Source organism: Triturus cristatus, chromosome 3_1 (genome assembly GCF_964204655.1).
Source record: "Triturus cristatus chromosome 3_1, aTriCri1.1, whole genome shotgun sequence".
NCBI classification, from domain to species: Eukaryota; Metazoa; Chordata; class Amphibia; order Caudata; family Salamandridae; genus Triturus; species Triturus cristatus.
The window spans coordinates 366,982,109-367,004,501 of record NC_140583.1 but is presented as its reverse complement, the minus strand read 5'-3'; the positions used below and the strand labels follow the sequence as shown (position 1 = coordinate 367,004,501).

At 44.9% G+C, this 22,393-nt stretch overlaps 1 protein-coding gene across 2 annotated transcripts in view; it reads right to left on the bottom strand.

The window, feature by feature from the left end:
* Positions 1–22,393, bottom strand: part of PYGO1 (pygopus family PHD finger 1) — a 243,699-nt gene that overhangs the window by 79,844 nt on the left and 141,462 nt on the right. The window lies entirely within an intron of this gene.

Genomic DNA, 22,393 nt, shown 5'->3' with positions numbered 1-22,393 from the left:
TTTTTACTTAGTCTTCTCGTGAGAAATCTCTTCCCACATTTCTTTCAATTCCGTCTTTTCTGATTAGTAATGTAGGACGTTACATATCGTGCAACAGCAATGGAATTGTCCGCAACATACTGAACATTCATGTTAGCATTCCACATGGATAAAATAACTGGATTGTAGTCATTATGTATTTTGATTCTTCACTTCTTTTTAAGTTGTAGGTATTTTTCGAACACTTTCTTGTGATGGTATGTCGCATAGCTGACATAAAACTGTTCACTCTTCCTTTGGATAATACAGGACGTGGAAATCCAAAACGACATTTGGAATAGAACTTATCCTTTCACTTGTACTTTTGTCGACAGTATTTTCCACATCGATGGCTTTAGAATCCTAAGACTTGTTGTTTTAAGTTTTTATCTTCTCTGCTATTGGGTACAGCACATGTAGCATAATCTTCAATGAAAGACAAAACAGTTTCATCTGAATCTGTTCCAAATTTGGGGGCGTCCTTGATCCATAACAACATATGTATATGGGGAGCACCTCTTGCTTGATACTCCTTTCTCCAAAAGAAATCCACAACTTTTCCAAGAGGAGGATTCTTTTTATTGCAGATGAAAGACATTATAGCTTCAAATCTATGATTGAAATATCTGCATACATTAACAGGATCCAATGAGCACAATTCTCCAGGTGTCTTGAATTCAATATTTTTTATATTGGAATTTGCCTCTCGAAGAAATTCAAGTAAATCATCCCAAGCATACTCCGCACAGCTTAGTGAAACAAACCATGTAGGAGTTCCCAAGTTCCGCAGCATACATTTCAGTTCTCCATGACAACGGTACCAATATTTATTAGTTCCACGCTGACATGCCATCAGATTAATCAACTGAGATTCTAAATGATCATCTCTCTGATGCACTTTATCCATAAAATCCTTTGCAGTTACATTTTGCAGATGCATTCCAATTTTTAAAATGTGACTTACTGCAAAAGAAAGTCCAGACAAGTCACTTTCAAACAGAAGATGAAACATATAAGGGATACATTGTCGAAATCTTGGATCTTCTGCATATAATCTTGTTGTCCGATATTCAGATGCAGGAATCTGCACAGGACGTTCATCATATCGTCCACCTTTTCCTGTTGGAAACAACTGCGGGAAACAACGAGCTTCCAAACTCTCTTCCCATACACTCTTGGGACTTCCAGTTGCTTTTTTCATTTGGAACAACTCAATCGTATTCCCCATCACCTCTTTGGAATGAAGTGGATGTACACTGTATTGTTCATAGATTTCTTCACATCTGGACATATCCACTTTTTCAATGTGTCCACTTATTGTTTCAGTATCTTCTGCTAAATCTATTTCTTCCTCTCCTACAAACACATTTCTATAGTACTCATTATTTTTTAACAGATACAATGATGCCTTTTGCACTTTTCTAACATCCATTAACTCTTGCCAGATTTTCTTATTCTTAGTAGGAACACCATTAACTAGAATGACTAGTGGCTCATTTTCTGCATGGTCTACACCAATAGTTTCAATATTTTTCCTTAAATCTAACGGTAAATACACAACTCTTCCTTTCAATCCTCTTTGCAACTCTGATGGAGGTAATTTACCTGTTTTAGGCTCCATACGAACAATAGCCTGAAACGGGTGAACAAATTGAATGAGAATAGACTCATACATATTTAAATCTATCAGCTCTGGAGGAATAGCAACCAACTCTAGATTATTATTAACAGCTCTAGCAGGCATTTTATTCTCATCTAATTTGTTATAACAATATTTGCAAATACGCTGCTCAGATCCCAAATCAAAACAATCCTCTACCAACAAATAAGTTGCAAATTCCATCAACTTATTATCTTCAATTTCACTTTTTAAATACAGATTGACACCCCTAGTCTGATTTTTATAGTGAGTTCGCCGACAACAAATACAAGAAACATTTGGTCTTTCACCTGAAATTACCTTAAACTTTGTGATTTCATCCTCAAAATTTTTTGTATTCACAGGTACTACATTATCTTCAACATTTTCTTCTACTAATGTGACAGTTTCTGCACTCTCTTGCTGAGGACCAAAGTAACAAAACTCAATATCCACACAAACCTTCTTCACATCTGATACTGAGCCACGCAAAAGAGCACTGTTCAACTCATTTAACTTTAGTGCTGGACTTTTCGCATAATACAATCTTCTAACTCAGTGGTTCCCAAACTTTTGACTCCTGAGGACCCCCATTGAGTCACCACTGGAAGCCGGGGACCCCCAAGCAATTTGTAGGATTTAAATTTCAAACATTAAAACAGTAATTCGAAAAAAATAAACAAACGTGTGCACTCAAAACAAATACTCAAATTACTAAGGATTTTCGGGGCATATTTACAAGTCCCTATCGCCATGGGAACATCACTTTTTGCGATGTTCCTGTGGCAATAGGGGCTTTGCCTCATTTACAAGGCAGCGTTAAGCCACTTATTGTGGCTTAACGCTCTCTTGTAAATAAGGCCCCCTTTCACGCAATGCTTAGTGTGAAAAAGGTGGGCAGTGGGAGTTGCAGTGGGCGTTTGACTCCAACACCCATTGATTTTGACGCTGCCCTCTATTTACAAGGTCAGCTTAAATAGGAGACAGCACCAAAATTAAGACCATGAAAAACCTGGTCTTAACTTGGCGAAATGAGGAGAAGTGCCTTATTTCTCCTCGTTTTTGCTTTTTCCAACAGAAAAAGCAAAACACCTTTGATTGTTTATGTGCAGGATGGTGACCCTTCCTGCACATAAACAATCTTTAATAAAAATGACGTTTTGTAACTTCCATGTGTGCTGCATTAGGCAGCACACATAAAAGTGACGACAAGGCATTACAAAATTGTTCATGTGCAGGAAGTGGGAACATAGCAGCATCAGGATAATGATAGACTGGGAATAAACATATGTTGCTAACTTTTACCATGCAGTTTGCAAGCAGCTCTTTGACAGTTTTTAGGACACTGTGCTAGATTACGATTGTCCCTTATGAATTGCACAGTGACAAAAGAATCTCTGTGACAAAATCAGTAGCCCACTGACCTATGCACATAAAATACTGTTTTTAAAATGCATTGTACACGTTCTTTGCAGTAGGCATATTAACCCTCTGTGTCACATTAGATAAGTCAAAGCTGCCACTAGACAAAACTTTCCTCTCTCTCCAGCAGGTACATTAATCACTGGCATTTTCTTGACACTTTTATAGTTGCTCAAACTGCTAATTTTACAAGGAACTTTGCAGTGCTTTTAAAACTGCTGCCTGCGGACCCCCTGGGAATGTGCCACGGACCCCTGGGGGTCCTCGGACCCCAGTTTGGGAAACACTGTTCTAACTAACTTCCGCATTTGAGTATGATGTACTGCCAGCATCCTGAAATGGTGAAAAAATCTTTCACAAACTGTCCTAGAAAGACAAGCCAGAGAATGCCCTTGCAAACCAGTATGTTTTCTCACTCTGCAAGGGTCTAGTCCTTGCAACACCTTAATCTTTTAACACTTTTTTTAGTATATTCTTGTAAAAAACTACATAATTTATCAATAGATTCCTGTCGTACACTACAAATACTACTGCAATCCCATGTATACACAGGTTGTTTAGGACGTCTCCCTAGAACTTCATCGGCTATCACTTCTTCTGCATTTCTTTCAACCATTTTCTCTTTCTCAATTGGACAACCATCTCTAACTTCATAACCTCTACCACTGGTGTCAACTGCAAACAGTAATTTTTTGCTCTGTAAATAACTCTCTTCATTAAAGAAAGGCTCTGAACTGGAACTGTGTTTCCATTCTCCCCAAAAAAATCTCAAAAAGTTTTTCTATTAATTACTCTTTTGCTCCTACTTTTGGCCTTCATTAAATTGATTGGTTTATCTATTGATCAAATTCTGTTTAATACTAAAATGAATAGTTTCCTTTTTACTTCAAAAGCCTTTTCAACAATGTTTTCAATATGCTTCTTCGTTTTATAAAATAGAGCTCTCTTTTTATATTTCTTCACATCTTTCAGCAAATTATGTACTACTCTCTTGAAAAAATATTTTCTTAATTCCTTATACTGATTTTGCCTTATTTTAGCATACTTTGTCTCCTTTGACTGAACATTTGTTTTTTTGCTTTGCCTCTTTTTTTGAATTTTTTTTGTAGTTGAAACATTCTCAGTGGATTCAGCGTTCTGTACATTCTGTTTCCTCCTACAAACATTTTTAATAAATGTGATCTTACCAGAAGATTTTTTCTTTTTAGGCACATTATCTTGTACATTCAATACTTGTGATTGACTTTTCTTAAAGTAATTCTCCTGTCTCTGTTCTTTTTCTTTCAGGCATGATTTCTCTATTTTAACATCGAAAAACAGTATCTGCAAAAAAGAACCACAAATAAAAGTATATTAATAACTTTCAAATTTATACTATTCTATTACTATACAAACACATTTTATATAAAAACTGACTAAGAAACTTTAGCCATGAAGCACAAGTGGGACGATGGTTAAAACACTACATGCATAGTGCACACTACTTTGAAGCAGTTCATGCCCTAAAGCCTACCTCACTAAAAGAGTACATGCTAACTGACTGAATGGTTACAATGCTATAAGGAAACAAACTGGGTGAGTGACAGGGTGTTTCCTAGAAGTATATGAATACTGACATGGATATTGATGGTGTGAAAGACAAGTGTGTAGGTGATTAGAGACCTACATGCATACTGGACACATGTTTCAATCCATCCATATGTTAAGTCCTGTCTCACTCTAATACTATTTGGATACTGATTAAATGATTAGAGTACTAAAAGAAGAGTGCCTGGGTGAGTTTATAAGTGTTCGGGTTTTGGCACAGTGAATGGATTACTCCATGGTGCTGAATGGGTCACTAGAGGACTCCAAGGGGAGTGACAGAGTATTTGCTAGAAGTGTATGAATACTGAATAGGGAACTGAAGGTGTGAAACACAAGTGTGTAGGTGGTTAGAGGACTGCATGCATTGGATAGGCATTTGAAGCAATTCATGTGCTAAGGCCTGGCTCACTGCATGAGTACTTGGGTACTGACTGAATGATTAGAGTACTGCAAGGAGAGAGCCTGGGTGAATTTATAAATCGTTGACTTTTGGCGCAATTAATGGATTAGTACATGGTGTGAATGGGTCACTGGAGGAGTACAAGGGGAGTGATAGGGTGTTTGCTGCACTGTATGTATACTGAGTGGGGAATTAAAGGTGTGAAAGACAAGTGTGTAGGTGGTTAGAAGATTGCATGCATACTGGATAGACGTTTGAAGCAATTCATGTGCTAAGGGCTGACTCACTGCATGAGTACTTGGGTACTGACTGAATGATTAAAGCACTGCAAGGAGACTACCTGGGTGAATGTATAAGTGGTTGCCTTTCGGTGCAGTGAATGGATTAGTAAATGGTGCTGAATGGGTCACTGGAGAAGTATAAGGAGAGTGACAGAGTATTTGCGGGAACTGTATGAATACTGTCTGAGATATTGAAGGTGTGAAAGACAGGTATGTAGGTGGCTAGAGACCTACATCCATAATGGATAGACGTTTGAAACAGTCCATAGAGTAACACTTGGATCACTGCAAAACTACCTGACTACTGACTGAATCATTAGAGTACTACAAAAAAGAGTGACTCAGTGAATCTTTAAGATTTTGGATTCTAGTGCAGTGAATAGGTTAGTACTTACTGCCAAATGAGTCAGTGGAGGTGTGCAATTAAAGTGACAGAGTGTTTATTGGAGTTTATAGATACTGACAGAGAAATTGAAGGTTTGAAAGGCAATTGTGTTGGTAGTTACAGGCCTCCATGCATACTGGAAACACGTTTGAATCAATCCATGTGCTAAGGCCTGCCTCACTCCATTAGTACTTAGGTACTGACTGAATGATTAGACTATTGCAAGAAGCGTACCTGGATGAATTTACAAGTGTTTCAGTTTTGGCGCAGTGAATGCTTTACTACATGGTGCTGAATAGGTCACTGGAACACTGCAAGGGGAGTGACAGGATGTTTGCTGAAAGTACATGGATACTCACTGAGGAATTGAAGCTATTAAAGACAAGTGTATAGTGTGTTAGAAGACTGCATGTATACTGCATAGACATTTGTAGCCCTTTATGTGCTAATGCATGGTTCACTACATGAGTACCTGGAAACTGACTGAATCATTAGACTACTGCTAGGAGAGTGCCTCGGTAAAACGTTTAAGTTTTTCAGTTTTGGCGCAGTAAAAAGATTAGTACATGGTACTGGATCAGTCACTGGATGAGTGCAAGATGAGTGACAGGATGTTTATTGAAGTATATAGATACTGACTAGTTAATTAAAGAAGTGAAAGACAAGTGTGTAGGTGACTAGAGGCCTGTATGCATACTGCATAGGGGTTTGAAGCAGTCCATGTTGTAAGGCTTGACTCGCTGCATGAGTACTTGGATACTGACTGAATGATAAGAGTACTGCAAAGAGTGCCTGAGTGAATTTATAAGTCTTTGGGTTTTGGCAAAGTGAATGGTTTAGTATATGCTGTTGGTTGGATCACTAGAGGAGTACATGGGGAGTGACAGAGTGTTTTCTTGAAGTGTATGAATACTGACTGTGGAATTAAAGGTGTGAAAGAGAACTGTGTAGATAGTTAGAGGACTGCATGCATAGTGGATAAGCATTTGAATCAATGCATGTGCTAAGGACTGCCTCACCCAGTTACTACTTGAATATTAACTGAATGTTTACAGTATTGCAAGGACACTTCGAGGGGCGTGGTCTGAAGCCCATGATGGCGGTCGCATAGGCGACGAGCTCCGGGCCGGGGCTCATGATCCGGCACATTATCCTGACTATTCCCACCTGATCTGGCAGCGCGTGGAGGACGGCGGGTGTGCTGTGCCGGCAGGACGGCTCCGGCGCGGTGTTTCGGCGCTCGGGCTCCCTGGGAGGTGCCTTCCGTGCTGAGGCGGAGTCAGGGCCTGTCCTGGGCCTGAGCGACGGGCTGGACGCCGGCCTCGCCTACAGTCGGATGCGGAGCTGGTGGCGGGGCTTGGCGGGAAGAGCCCATGTGGGCCCCCCCCCGGTGAGGGGCCTGTGGACGGATATCGGGCCGGGGCGCTCCCGGGAGGTGTGTTAGCTGAGGACGACGCTGGGGCTCAAACCAGTGTGCCCGATCCGAGCTCCGGAGAACAGCGCGGACCCCGGGATCGTGGCCTGCTTGCGGGATTGAGGGGAGGTCCAGTGGTGCCGGGCACGTAGGAAGCATTGACGGTAGGCTCTGGCGCTGCGAGGCGGGGTGCGGTGGGGTTCATTGGTGGTGGCCCCCCCCCCCCCTCTCCCCCACTGACTGTGTGCCGGCCTGCTCCTGGACCTACGGAGGTGACGCCTTCCCTGCGCTGGAGTCTGGGACAAGGGCCCTTGTCGAGGGCGGGGAGTGAGCTGGATTGCTGCCCACGGTCCGGGAGCTGTGAGGGCACCTCGGCCTACTGGTGGAGGACCGTTGACCAATAGTGGCGCGGGAGCGGCTCCGGGAGTGGACTTGGGGGACACCCTGAAGAGGCACTGCTGAGGGACAGTGTGGGGATCGCGTGCAAGACGAGGGAACGGTGGTGACGGTCATACGGCGTGCCCTGCCACATTTACAGCTGCTGGTTCGCTGGCACTGGGTCCCACTCTGCTGCGGGCCATGGGGAAGGGGAGGCCCAGGGGGCCGCCGCCTCTGTCGGGGGCGGGGGCTCCTTCTCCACCGCCGGGTCCCTCATCGGCCCAGACTCCCCGGGTGGGCGGAGTGGTGGAGACGGCCACTCCCGGGGATAAGCTGGATATGATACTGCGGGAGATCCGCGATTCCCGGGCAGTCTTGGAGGCACAGTTGGGCATTGTCTCAGTGGAGCTAAACCTGCTCAAAGACGACCATAAGAAGCTCGCAGAGAGAGCCAGTGCGACGGATCAAAAAGTCGATGACATGTCCCCCCGGGTGCAGGCTCATGATGAGCAGATTCAGATACTGCGCCAGCAGATGGATTCACTCCAGGCCCGAGCAGACGAGGCGGAAGGGCGGGCGCGCTGGAATAACCTCCGAATTGTGGGGATGCCTGAAGGGACGGAGGGAACGAGACCCACGGAATATATAGAGGAGTGGTTAAGGTCGACTGTGGCCCCGGAGTGATTTTCTCCTCACTTCACGGTGGAGAGGGCGCACCGGGTACCTGCGAGGCGACCGGTGCCGGGAGCAAACCCCCGCCCTATCCTGGCCAGGATTCTCAATTATAGGGACCGCGACCATCTGTTGCAGGCAGCAAGAACTCAAGGTTCTCTGCTGATCGCCAATGCCAGGGTGTCAATATTCCCAGACTACACTTTGGCGGTGCAACGTAAGAGGTTCTCATTTATGGAGGTGAAAGCTAGAGCCCGAGCGGCGGGCCTATCGTTTGCTTTGCTGTTTCCTGCGAAACTAAAAATCCTATATGAGCAGCAGTCCCTGTTTTTTGATACCCCTGACAGTGTTTGGGAATGGCTGGACAAAAAATTCCCGGGAGTAGGCCCAATGAGACGCATGGACTCTTCCTTACCAATGAGACAGGGGCTCCCTCGAAGACGGAGGAGGGGTCTCATTACACAGAGTTCGGTCTCGGCCACTCTCGACCGCCAACAGGTGATGGAGGGCAGGCGGGGGGCGCTGCGTGCTGCCTCCACATTGCGTGCCCCTCGCCCGGACATCAGCCCTAGCCAGTCTGAGGATGGGCCCACGGATACTGACTCTGAGGGCAGCATGGCACTGTTTCCCTCGGCAGACTCGAGGCTTAGTAACGATCCCCTGGCCTCGCAGGTCAAGTAGGGGCACTTTCAGGAGCGCAGGCCAAATGTATTGTCTAGTGTTATAGTACTGCCGGATCCGGCGGGTTCTTGTGCGGCACGCGCGCGTAGCCGGGCTACCAAATTGTGGTGATGTATAGGTTATTGATCAGACGGGAGGGAATAGCTGACTATGTTCCTGGCCCGGGCCCCGAACTGGGCTCACATTAGTGTGGTACAGCTGTTACAGTAGTTAACGGCCTCCCCCCCCTTTAGGCAGTTGCTTTGGTTAAGATGAGTGGAATGCTTGCATGGCTCAAATGGTTTGGTCGAACGAGGTTTGTACGTTGGACCCTGTATTGGGAGTTGTTTCAATTTGTTTTATGGATGCCGCATACTCTGCTGTTGCCGGGGATGGGGGATGGGTTGGGGTGGGATCCGGGGGGACTTTACCAATGGTTTATATCTGATGATGGCTGCTACTAATACCTACACCATGGTGTCATGGAATGTACGGGGTATGGGTTCTATTTCTAAGGGGCACAGGATAGCTGCGCAGTTACATCGATGTAGAGCCCAAATAATCTGCTTTCAGGAGACGCACTTGATACCCACTGAAACCGCGAAATTGCAAAAGAGATGGCGGGGTCAGGTGTATGCGACGGCATATTCCGCCTTCTCCCGAGGTGCGGCCATTTGAATCAGGGCGTGTGTCCCTTTTTCTCTCACTGACAGTAGGGTGGATGACCAGGGCCGGTTTGTCCTTTTGCTGGGCACACTCGATGGAAGGCAGGTAGTGTTGGGCTCCCTATACGCTCCAAATACAGATCAAGAAGTATTCCTTGCACGGGTGTCCCGGGCACTGGCGGGGTGGTCCCGGGTTCCATGGCTGTTGGGCGGTGATCTTAATGCAGTATTTGACATTAACCTAGATCGCTCCCACCCTCCTTTGCTCAACACGGTAGCACGGACGCAGGCGGCAGCACTTTCCCGTTGGGTGCAGGGTTGGGGACTAATTGACGTATGGAGGGCGCTACATGTTAATATGCGGGAATACTCCTTTTATTCCTACCCTCATAAGCTACATACACGACTGGATGACTTTCTTTGTTCCCCGGAGCTTTCCACAGCGGTTGTCCATTGTGAGTTTCGGGGGAAGACACTGTCCGATCATAATCCTATCGAAATGCGTTTCACTTGGGGCCCTTCCTTGACACCCATCCCTGCATGGAGGATGCAGCCGTTGCAACTTGAGGACCAGGTATATCGGGATGCACTATCTACAGCTGTGGACACCTTTTTTGCTGAAAATGAGGGCTCAGCCTCGTCCAGTGCGATTGAATGGGAGGCCTTCAAGGTGACGATCCGGGGGGTTGCAATGGGAACGGTGGTGGGATCCCGGAGGGAGGTGATTCGGGATCTTACTGATAAAGAGGGGAAGTTGCAGGCCCTGGAGGTCGAGGCCCAGGGTGGGGTGACCGGTGAGGAGCCATTGCAGTCTGCTAGGATTAAATACGCTGAGTTATTGGAGCGATTACGATTGCTGGATTTTGAGGCTTATACCCAACGAACGCACACTGTGGCAGATAGGGCAGGTACCCTCTTGGCGCGGATGATCCAACCGACATTGAGCCCTACCCCGGTACTGGCAGTGTGCACCCGCAATAATGTTCTGGTTACGTCGCAGAGGGAAATCAATTACGCTTTTCAGGAGCACTATGCCCGCTTATATACGGCCCCTTGCGTGGCGGATCTAGCACCTATACAGGCGTTTTTGGCGGAGGTACGCCTTCCCAAGATCCCTGAGGCAATGGTCAAAGAGATGGCTGCCCCGATCACGGCTGGGGAAATTAGGGTGGCAATTAAAGCCTTGGCCCGTGGTAAGACACCGGGTTCGGATGGCCTCCCAGTGGAGTTTTACTCCACTTCTGCGGATAAGCTGGTTCCTAGATTGTTACAACTCTATACCACTTCCTTGGAAACGGGCCTACTCCCGCACACCACTAAAGAGGCGATCGTCACATCCTTATTGAAACCGGGCAAGGTAGCGACGGACCTTCTGTCGTATAGACCCCTCTCTATTCTAAATACAGATTACAAAGTACTTAGTAAAGTGCTTGCGGCGCGACTATTGCCCTGTCTGCCCCTCTTGATTCACACAGATCAAAGTGGGTTTATACCCCATCGCAGCACCTCATTAAATATACGACGGTTGCATGCTCTGATGCGCGTGGGGTCGACCTCTTTCCCCCGGGCTGGCTGTTTGTCTCTAGATGTGCGACAAGCGTTCGATACCCTTAGCTAGGAGTATATGCTGGCGGTGTTAGCTGCGTTGGGCCTGCCCCAGTCCTATTGTGCTTGGATTAGGCTACTGTATACCGTGCCCACAGCGCGTGCCAAGACGGGTAGGGCCATCTCTCCTATGTACTCGATCTCCCGGGGTACTCGTCAGGGGTGCCCCTTATCCCCAATGTTATTTGTTCTCGCCCTGGAACCACTAGCGCAGCATCTGCGGCGGCTTATGGCCCCGCTCGGTATTCCACTCCGAGGCGAGACACACTCTATATCGCTGTACGCCGACGATATGCTGTTATATTTCCGTGACCTAGGGGCCGATAAACATCCAATAGCTGCTGCTATTGCCAGGTTCGGGGAGCTATCGGGTCTGCTTCTTAACCCTACAAAGTCTGTGGCCTTTGCCTTTTACGATGTCTCAATGGCCCCTACGCTGCAATTCGGGGACCTGCAGTTTAAGGTCGAGCCGGTTACCTTCAAATATCTAGGGATTCATATTTATAGATCGGATGCGGATACCATTGAGGGTAATGTAGTTCGTACCATCTCCTCGTTGCGCTCCCAGGTAGCTTTCTGGACTACACTGCATTGACGATAGCGGGTCGGGTGGCGGTTTCAAAAATGGTGGTGCTGCCCCGCCTTCTCTACTATTTTGTGAACATACCAGTGGTCCTCCCAGCCTGGATTTTTAAAATGCTTGATACCTTACTGATATCATTGGTCTGGGGGGCAGGAAGGCGTCGATTGGCGCTGGCAAAGCTGCAGCTGCCTACCACGCTCGGTGGCATGGGGGCGCCAGATTTTAGGTTGTATTGTATAGCGGGACAGTTGCAATGGCTGGCGTACTGGTTGGCCATGAAAAACCTATTTGAAATTGCCTATACCCCGGAGCAATTACGTAGGGGGACACTCCAGTCGCAATTATGCCCTGGGGCCCCAAAACTGCGCGATCCACCGTATTTGTGGAGGGTAGCATTTCAGTATTGGAAGCGGGCAGTGAGGATGGCGGGGCTCCAGTCCCCGTACGCCCCAGATGTCCCCCTCTGCGGGTTACCGACTGGAAGGGGGGTGCTGACCCAAGGCCAGTTGCGGGGATGGACTGATGAGGGAGTGGAATCGGTTGGGGATTTGTTTCTAGATGGCCAGTTGATGCAGCATGAAGAGTTTGTGCATGCTCATTCGGTGACTGACGCCTTGTTCCTTACCCATGCAACCATAGTACGTTATATTCGCACCTATTGGTTTGCTGATCGCGCGGAGCTCCCAACCTTTCCATTATTGAGGTCCGTACACATTATGGGCCATGGGCGTTATTTAGTGCGTTGGCTTTACCGCGGCCTGAGGGAGCATTTAACAGTTTCACTGAGTCATGTTAGACAGAAATGGGACTTGGTCTTGGGTCGGAATCTGGATGATGGGGAGTGGACTCGAATGCTAAACCATCCTCGAAAAATCTCACGAAACTGTCGGCTGAAGGCTATCCAGTTGTTTATACTACATGCCGCATATCTTGCCCCGGCCACAATACGCAAGATGTACCCCTCGGCATCGGCGGCATGTCCGCGGTGCCATGCGTCAGACGCTGACTTTCTGCACATGATGTGGAACTGTTCCAAGCTGCGGGAGTTCTGGGCGGAGGTGACGCGGGAGCTTGCGGTGGTAACGGGACGCGCCCCTTGGGACACCATTGACGCCTGTCTTCTCGGATTATTTCCTATCCCCAAAAAGGCAAAGCTAATGCATAGATTCGCAGGGCTGGTTTTGATACTGGCGAAGCGCATGATAACGAAACGATGGAAGGCAGCTCGGGCGCCGAGAATTGAGGCCTGGCGCGAGGAGGTGGGCAGGTGGGCGGTGGCGGAGCGGGAGGCTTTATACCAGGAGGAGTACAGAGGCCTGAGGAAACGACCGGTGGCACTGGAATGGGCTCAACTGATTGAGCAGTTTAAGGCGTTAGTAGCCCCGGACCCCGCGGGGTCGCCTACTGCACTTCGAGTTAGCGGGGTGGATGTATAGAGGCGGGGGGTTACTAGGCACTGGCGGAGCTGGGGGGGTGATGCACCTGTGAACCCCGCTTGTTAATTGGTATCTCGATTGTCTACTGAGCGTGGGGGTCCTTCCTGGCCCCGTATATGGGCCCCGTATATGGGCTGGCTTTCCTTTCCCCTCTCTCTCCCCCCCCCCTCTGGGGGGCTTGCCGCCCTGTCCCCTCTTCTGCCTTCCCTTTGGGGGTCTTTTCATCCCCCGCGCTTTCTCTTTCCCCCTCCCGCCTCTGACTCCTCCCCTTCCTCTCCCCCCCTCCTTTCCCCTTTCTCCTCGGTACGGACCCCCCAGGTGGGGCTATCGGAGCTGGGTGAGCGCCTGCCGCAGGTACATCGGCGGGGGTGGCCCTCCAGAGCAGCGGCACCAATGTTCTTAGTTAGTTTGGGGGAGGGGGAGATTGTTGGGGTAGGGTAGAATTGTATATTATACTGATCTGCTCACTGTAAGTTTTGAACGTACCACTTGGGGTACTAGTTGAGTGTCTTATTTGCTGATAACCATTGACAATGTGGGATGGGATGTACCTCATCGTTGGAGGGGCGGATCTTTGTAAGTGGGATGCTAGAGCGTGGCTTATGCTCAGGAAAATGCACAGATGACGCATGCATACGGGATGTAACTGTTCACTATTGTTATCTGATGCTCAATACAGATATTTTCAACAAAAAAAAATAAATTGCAAGGACACTTCCTGGGTGAATACATAAGCAATGACTGCCTTCTAATTCTAACAAAACTTCAGAACAGGAAAGTTTTTAAAGCAGTTATGTGTATTCAAACATATGAAGTACCCAAATGCTTCTCTCACAGTGGTTCCCAAATGCACACAGACTCACAGTGTGATTCTAGACGAGCAACACTATTCCCTAGGAGTTTACCAAAACTCATTCACTACTGTGGAAGGCGCAAGGGTACTGTACACAACCTACATATTTCAGTACTGCACTTTACTGTCAATGCCTGACTCATTTTAACAATTCATAGGCAATGACTGGCTTCTAATGCTACTAAAACTTGACAACATGACAGGTTTTAAAACAGTTATCTGTCAGCAAATACATGATGTTACCAAATGCTTCTCTCACAATCCTTACCCAAATGCACACAGACTCACAGTGTGATTTTAGACAAGCAACACTATCCTAGGAGTTTACCAAAACTCATTCACTACTATGGAAGGGGTAAGGGGACTGCACACAATCTATATATGTAAGTAATACACTTTAGTGTCAAAGCCGGACTCATTTTATCAATGCATAAGCAAAGACTGGGTTCTAATGCTACTAAATCTTGACAAAATGACAGGTTTTAAAACAGTTATCTGTCAGCAAATGCTTCTCTCACAGTGTTTCCCAAATGCACACAGACTCACAGTGTGATTCTTGACAAGCAACACTATCCCTAGGAGTTTACCAAAACTCATTCACTACTCTGGAAGGGATAAGGGTACTGCACACAATCTACATATTTCAGTACTGCACTTTACTGTCAATACCTGACTAATGTTATCAATGCATAAGCAAAGACTGGCTTCTAATGCTACTAAAACTTGACCGGTTTTAAAACAGTTATCTGTCAGCAAATACATGATGTTACCAAATGCTTCTCTCACAATGGTTACCCAAATGCACACAGACTCACAGTGTGATTCTAGACAAACAACACTATCCCTAGGAGTTTACCAAAACACATTTCTTAATCTACGAGTACTACATTTTACTGCAGAAACATAACTAATTTCACAAATTCATAAACAATGACTGGTCTCCAATTCTACCAAAATATAAAAACAGCACAGTCATCTGTCTGCAAACACATGAAAAACACAAATGCTTATCACAGAATGGTTTCTACATGCACACACACTGTCAATAAGATATTAGACAAAAAAAAGTACACCCTGCACTTTAGCAGGAGAAATACATTAGTCTGATTAAAATCAAAATAGACCACATACATCCCCTCACAATTAAATAACTCACCTTTCAAGTTGTTTTGTAGATTAAGAAGTATATCAGTCACACACCAGATTTTCTTACATAGAATCTCTGCACTGTGCACCTGTCAGCAAAACCAAAGAATGGCAACGTTTCCCTCTCAGTTTCCACACATATACATGTAAACATCAAATCACATTCTTTCCCACATAAATTCAAAAGCAAACACACATTTCTATTGGTTAAACATTTCAACCCTTTCCAAATGACAAAGTTGAACCCTAACCCCAATCTGCCTTCTGCCAGTTACCATAGGAACAGATCATGGAACACTGAACTGAGCACACAGGTCACAAGTTCAGCACACAATGTTGCTAATCAAAACAGCAAGTGTGCTTGACTTTTCAACATATCAGCGTATCATATATAATGTTCCTTTCACGCACTTTTTGTTAACCAATAAGAATCATGCTTTTAAAAAACAGAAACATTCACCCTACCTTTCAGTGTAGATGGTTGTCAAACAACCAATGATTTCTTGTCTTTTTTCAAAACTGCATTTTAGCCACCATTTTAGAAAAATCTTACTTTTGAAACTGCCATTTCATTTACAGAGACCATCTGAGTGCATCCAGACCTCCCTTCAAGATGCTTAGAGTGTGGATTGTGGGACACAGCTATATTTTCTGGAGCCAAAGGTATGCAGAACACAAAGGCATTCACAAAGACCTAGGTTTGCCAAATGTAGACATTAAATGGATTGGACAGAGAGGGTTAAAGTGGCACCAATTGATGCCATTGGTAAAAACCTTTATGCATATCCAACACCCTGACCTGATAATAGTGCACTGTGGTGGCAATGACCTAGGCACTTTGATTGGGGTAGGTCTGGAAATGCTTATGAAGGACACCTTTGCAGAATTGTTTTCACTTTTTCCCAAAACTGCCTTTGTGTATTCCAACATATGCCAAAGGCAGAAATGGAACAGGTCCAATCATTTTTGTCCACAAATTGAGAAAGCTAGGAAACATGTGAATAAATTGGTTTCTGATTTTCTCCGAGACAATAGAATGGGGTCCATTTACAATAACAATCTGCGCTTTCATATGCAAGAGATGTAGAGGAGAGATGTATAGGAGAGATGGAGTACACTTTATTGATGAAGGAAACAAAGTCTTCCTCAACAACTTTAGACTCTGTATAGGTACTTACTTATAAGTACCAAAAACTCTCAATGAACACAACGGCTCTTTTTAGAGCCACTCAAGAACAAAACACTTAAGCTTGATCTTTATCTCCCAAAAATTTCAGTTTTTTTTCCTTTGATCAACGCACCCAACGCACTAGGAACCGCGCACCCAACGAGAGAGGAACCGTGCACCCAACGAGTTAGGATGCGCGACTCCTAATTTTACAGTAAAAAAAATATATATAGCCCCTATCACTAATTTTTATTATCCCCGGGGACCGTGGGCGGAGCGTCAACGCCCCCACGGTCCCAGCCGGCTCCCCGTGTCCTTCGGGAGCCGGCATTGCTTTTCCACATGGGGAGCTGCTGACATGCAGCTCCCCGTGTAGAAAAGCAATATTGTTTGGATTTTGAAAGAGAGAGCAGGTTTGCTATGGGAGGGCGAGAAACTCCCGCCCTCTCATAGCAAACCGTGTCCTGGGGGTAGGCACCCCAGGACACTGTAGGGGATGGCCCTGGGGGGTGGCGGTCCCCAGGGCCCTCAAAGGCTCCAGGAGGGGGGCGACGCAGCCCCCCTCCCCCTATTAATTATCTAATTATTTACCCCCGGGTGGGCCACCCGGGGGCTAATTATTAACAAAGCGCAGAAGCCCTCGCTTAGTGTTCTTTTTTTTTTCCGGCTGGATCCGCGCACCTGAAGCGCATTTCGCCGATTTGTTTTTTTTTTAAAAAAGGGGGCCCCAGGGGGTCTTTCTGGGACCCCCTAAACAACACTAGAGGGTCAGAGTATTTCTACCCTGCCCCCTTTATATGTTTTAAACACTTATTCCCCTTACTTCTTCAGCCTCGCTTCTACCGAGGCACAAAATGGCTGCCAACAGGTCCTGGTTTCGAATGTAGACAGACACTCGACAGCCAAATAACATTCAACGCGTGCTCGGGAGGGTGCGCGCTGGGTTCCGGGAGGGTGCGCGGATCCTCCGAGGCCATAGATATATCTATCTTTTTTAGTCTAATTTTCTCAGGAACTACTGAACAGATTTACACAATTTATGCAAAAGGCATGAGTCTGAACTGAGGACTACCTCTTTGCCAAATTTGGTGTAATTCCGTTCAGCAGTTCGGGCTGTAGCTTCGTCAACAGGTCCTATGGGAAATTGCATGGGGAAAACGCGTTTTGGGACCCCCCTTTTTTCTCGGCCCCCGCTTGACGAATCACCTCGAAACTTTCAGGATAGGAGCGGACCGGAGCTGGCCAAAAGTTTGGAAAATTTCGCGAAGATTCCGGCGCCAGACTTATTGGGAATAGAATGTTGCGGATTTCCTATGGAAAATGGGTCCTAACTAAAACTACCTACTGGCAACCTCGAGTAGGAAGGATGGATGGATGGATGGATGGATGGAGATATATATATATATATATATATATATATTTATATTACCTACTGGCGGTCGCCAGTAGGTAGTTATAGTTAGGACCCTGTTTCCATAGGAAATCTGCAACATTCTATTTGGAATAACTTTGGCGCCGGTTGACGAATCTTCGCGAAAGTTTCAAAATAGGTGGGGCGCTACGCTACGCTCCTACCCTGAAAGTCTCGGGGGGATTCGTCAAGCGGGGGCTGAGATAAAAGGGGGGTCCCAAAACGCGTTTTTCCCATGCATTTTTCCATAGGACCTTTAGACACAGCTACAGCCCGAACGGCTGAACAGAGTTACTTGAAATTTGGCAGAGAGGTAGTCCTCAGGTCAAGGAAGTGCCTTTTGTAGGTCTGGTGTAAATCTGTTCAGTAGTTTGAGAAAATAGCATTTAAAATCAATATATATATCTGAGCCAGCTTACGGTGCGCTTACCGTGCGCTTACGGTAAGCTTACCGTACGTGTATTAAGAAATCTTAAAGCTTACCTTTCACAACGAAGCGCTGAATATGTCCTCCATGTGCGCACGGTGCGCGAAGCGCATCGTGCGTACATGGCCCATCCACGGCACTAACTGTGTAAAGTGGGCGCGCGGTGCGCGAAGCGCACCGCGTGCTCACTGTGCACGCACGGTGCGCGAAGCGCACCGTGCGTGCACGGAACGAACTGCGTTAAGTGGGCGCGCACGCCACGAATGGCGTAAAGTAACTTAGCATTTAAAAAAACGTACAAATTCACTGAAAAAACCATAGGTTTCACACACGTTATAGTTAGGAATTAGCATTTAAAAAACCTTGCAAATTCAGTGAAAAAACCATAGGTTTCACACATGTTATAGTTAGCTGGACATTTTACGGATAAAAAACCAATGAAATTCCCCCGTTATAGTTAGTGCAGGCAACTATAACTCACGCGACCGCAATCCTCTGCTGATGACATATGTGTCTTTATGAAAAAAAAATATTTGTAATATATGTATAGCTAAAATTTAATGGAAGAAGACATGGGCAAAAAATTGTCTAAATACAGTATTAGCATCAGCAGAGGATTGCGGTCGCGCGAGTTATAGTTGCCTGCACTAACTATAACGGGGGAATTTCATTGGTTTTTTATCAGTAAAATGTCCAGCTAACTATAACATATGTGAAACCTATGGTTTTTTCACTGAATTTGCAAGGTTTTTTAAATGCTAATTCCTAACTATAACGTGTGTGAAACCTATGGTTTTTTCAGTGAATATATATATATATATATCCCAGCACCGAGAGACATGTTTCGCCTGTCACAGCAGGCTTTCTCAATCTAATGGGTGCCATTTTGATGGTAGCCTTTATACCATGATTGTAAACATAAAAAAGTTACTTTGTTTACTGAAATTAGATTAAACTCAATTTTAAATTTTAAATCTGGTGAACAATTACGTAAAATTATATTCCATATAAATTCTGTACATTGTGGATATTAACATCATAAATGATGAAAGCAAATTGTGATGCCTCAACAGTTGTCAATGTGCGCTTTGCGCTACTCACACCACTAAAGTGTAGCAACTTCAATGTAAAAGAACACCAGCATAATAAAACAAACCAAACCTTTTCATGCTGCTATACACTAGCCAAACATCGAGGTCATATATTAAACCTCACGCTGGTCACATAGATACGCTTTATATTGCCTATACATCATACTGTAATGAATAACAGACAAAGGTGACATGCTAACACTATATCACTCATATTTAGCCCAGGTAAGACCACACTAAACTATTTGTAAGGTCAGATTGTTATTCAAAATATAAAACAGGTTAGATGGAATATTCAGCATACACAGGGTTGCAAACCTCCTTTATACCCACATCACAATCTAATGCCGTTTCTTACGTTCGCTCGTAACATACAACAGCCTGAGTGGATGTTAACTGCCAAAGTCTTTAAGCAAGTTTCTTTATCAGTTCGAAACGAAATGTAAAGTCAGAGATCTCATTGCATGACTGCTATTCCCAAAATGCATTGCTAACGTTGCGTGCGAGCACATCAAAATTTAAACAAGGGAAAGCAATTCAAGCCTGACAATGTGAGCACACTGACTTCCATGACCACATGGTGCGGCGTAATGGTCATTAACCTTCTCATTCGGCAGCATGACCACGGCAAAGCTGCATTGAAGCCTGCGTTTCCTGGGGTGGTATAACACATTGGTTACCGTAACCATAGGAGTGTACAGTCAGCAAGAATCCTCTCATTGTGGCAAATGTTCTATGCGGCCAGACGTTAATGCGTGGCCAATTTTATAAAAATGAATTAGTCCTAAAGTCCTCACCGCATGACACGGTGCCCAGGCACCATGAATTACGCCGGTATTCCGAGTAGGGCATTCCTAGACAGGACAGGATTCGACCCTGTGCTGAATGCCCAATGGGTTCCTCGCAGCAGGGATACTGCCTCCTGTACCGCTGTCATCCACAACTTCTCATGCCAGCGAACACCACGGGGGCCAACAGTTTAGCAGTACCATACTTGCTTGCTACTGAATGCGGCTGAATCTGGCAGCCCAAAACGACTGGTGCAGCGTGAGCAGCGTCGACCGCAAACGCTGTAAATATCAAAGAAATCTCCACTCCTCTGCAGGAAAAAGAGCACGCACACGAGGACCATAAAGATAAAGGCTTCTTTATTGAATTAAGCCTCCTCCAACCCAGCACAGAGAGATGCGTTTCGCCAGTCACAGCAGGCTTTCTCAATCTAGTGGGCGCCATTTTGATGGTAGCCTTTATACCATTTTCCCATTCGGTAGCATGACCCCGGCAAAGCTCGATTGAAACTTTATATACAGTTGTCCTCTGGGAAAAGTAAAAAATCACGACCTCAACTCACATTCATCATATACAAAATATTCACTCTGGACTCACAATCAGTTGCGTATTGGCAGAAGAACTCGTCATAGATGGATTGAATAGCTTGAATTTTATTAACAAAAAAAAAATTCTTTAAAAATATATTTGATCAAGAAACAATTGAATAAAAACCTTTTGATCAAAAAGGATAACAATGCAACATTTGTGTTACATTCACTATTTAAAACCAATGTGTCATCAATCATACCACAGTTTATACACAAGAGTTTTTATATAGAACAACAATAGACAATAACATTTGTCATTGGTAGCAACAATCAAGACAAAAAGTTAGACCACCTCAGTTGTGTATCTTTACAAGTCATCAATGTCTACAATCACTTTATATACAAACACATTTGTGGCTAGTTTGAGAGCGTCGACGCGTTTCGAAGGACTAGTCAAATAATGCCTTCTTTTTCAAGACTGATTTTTTCAACTCCCGTTCTTAGGATCTATAAACATAAGCAAATATATATTTTTTCCCCAACAATAAAATAAAACAAATTTCAATAATATCATTCCAATCCTCCATCAGTATTTCTAATATAATGTCCTCTATCAACTCAGACATTACAAATACCGGCTCCTACAATCAATAGGAGTGTTCTTTGTGCCAATACCCCAACCCACATAGTCTCATCACATTTGGGTACTCAATTATACTGCCTCAACCTTACATCATTCATACAAATGATATGACCATTTCCTCATGTAGGCCGACATATGCTCCCTCATCCGCCATTTGTTTCCCTCACTCTCTTTCAAAACACTAATGCGTATTATCAACTTACTTAAGGCGAGGGAGGTTCCCTTCACTTAGAATAATATCTTCAGTGCTGTGGGTCCCACTTATTCCATTTTTTACCTGAGGATCCCAAACTAAAGAAACAATATGAACAAGAGTCTGTTACAATGTTGTTAAATCTGTATGCGGACATCCGCATTTTTACTTCTATTTCTTTTCCATAGTCCACTTCTAATGGGGTCTTCACTTCTCATCTTACCTCTCAATTCTTGTTGTAGGGGACACCAGCACCTGGTCTATACCGGCCACCTGGCCTCGATGATAAAATACCAGCTTTTATTACCGCTCTGTATTCAATATTATAAATACCAGCATAGTAATTAATATACCTTTTAGCCTTACTCTTCTCTTTACTCATGCAGACAATCTTTTTTAAGTCCTTATTATTTATATCTACCCTATTTATGGGGATAGAGTTCCAGTATTTCATTAGGTTTTTTTCATCTCTATATCCTGTGCTTTTTGTTTTGGCTGCTATATTTGTCTCCACTGTTCGTGGCGAGCCACCGCTGCTTTATAATTCCACTTTGACTTATTATGCGCAGTGTTCAAGCTCTAGAATTATAAATGAATTAATTAAGGAGAGGATTCCTAAAGTACGTTTCCAAATAAAACAAATTCAGACCTCCTTTCCGCTTTCCCTCATTAGTGGCCACGCGTACACTTTATCGACACTTCTAATCCTGTTACCCCTTATTGTTCCACTGTAGCGGACAAAAGTTTAACAATTCTCGTGTGACAGAAGTTAAAAACATTACCTACATCTTAAGCTTTTCTCCATCTGCATTTATAGTACGGGATACTCAATCCCGACTTCGAATTAGGATGGATTCGCTTCATTCTAATCGTAAAACTGCCCGTACTCCGCTGGCTCAATCCCAAATTCAGAATACAATGGGTTCGCTTCATTCTAGTCATAAAACTACCCGTACTGCGCTAGTTCAATATTAATCAAGTGTGCTACTTTTTTACA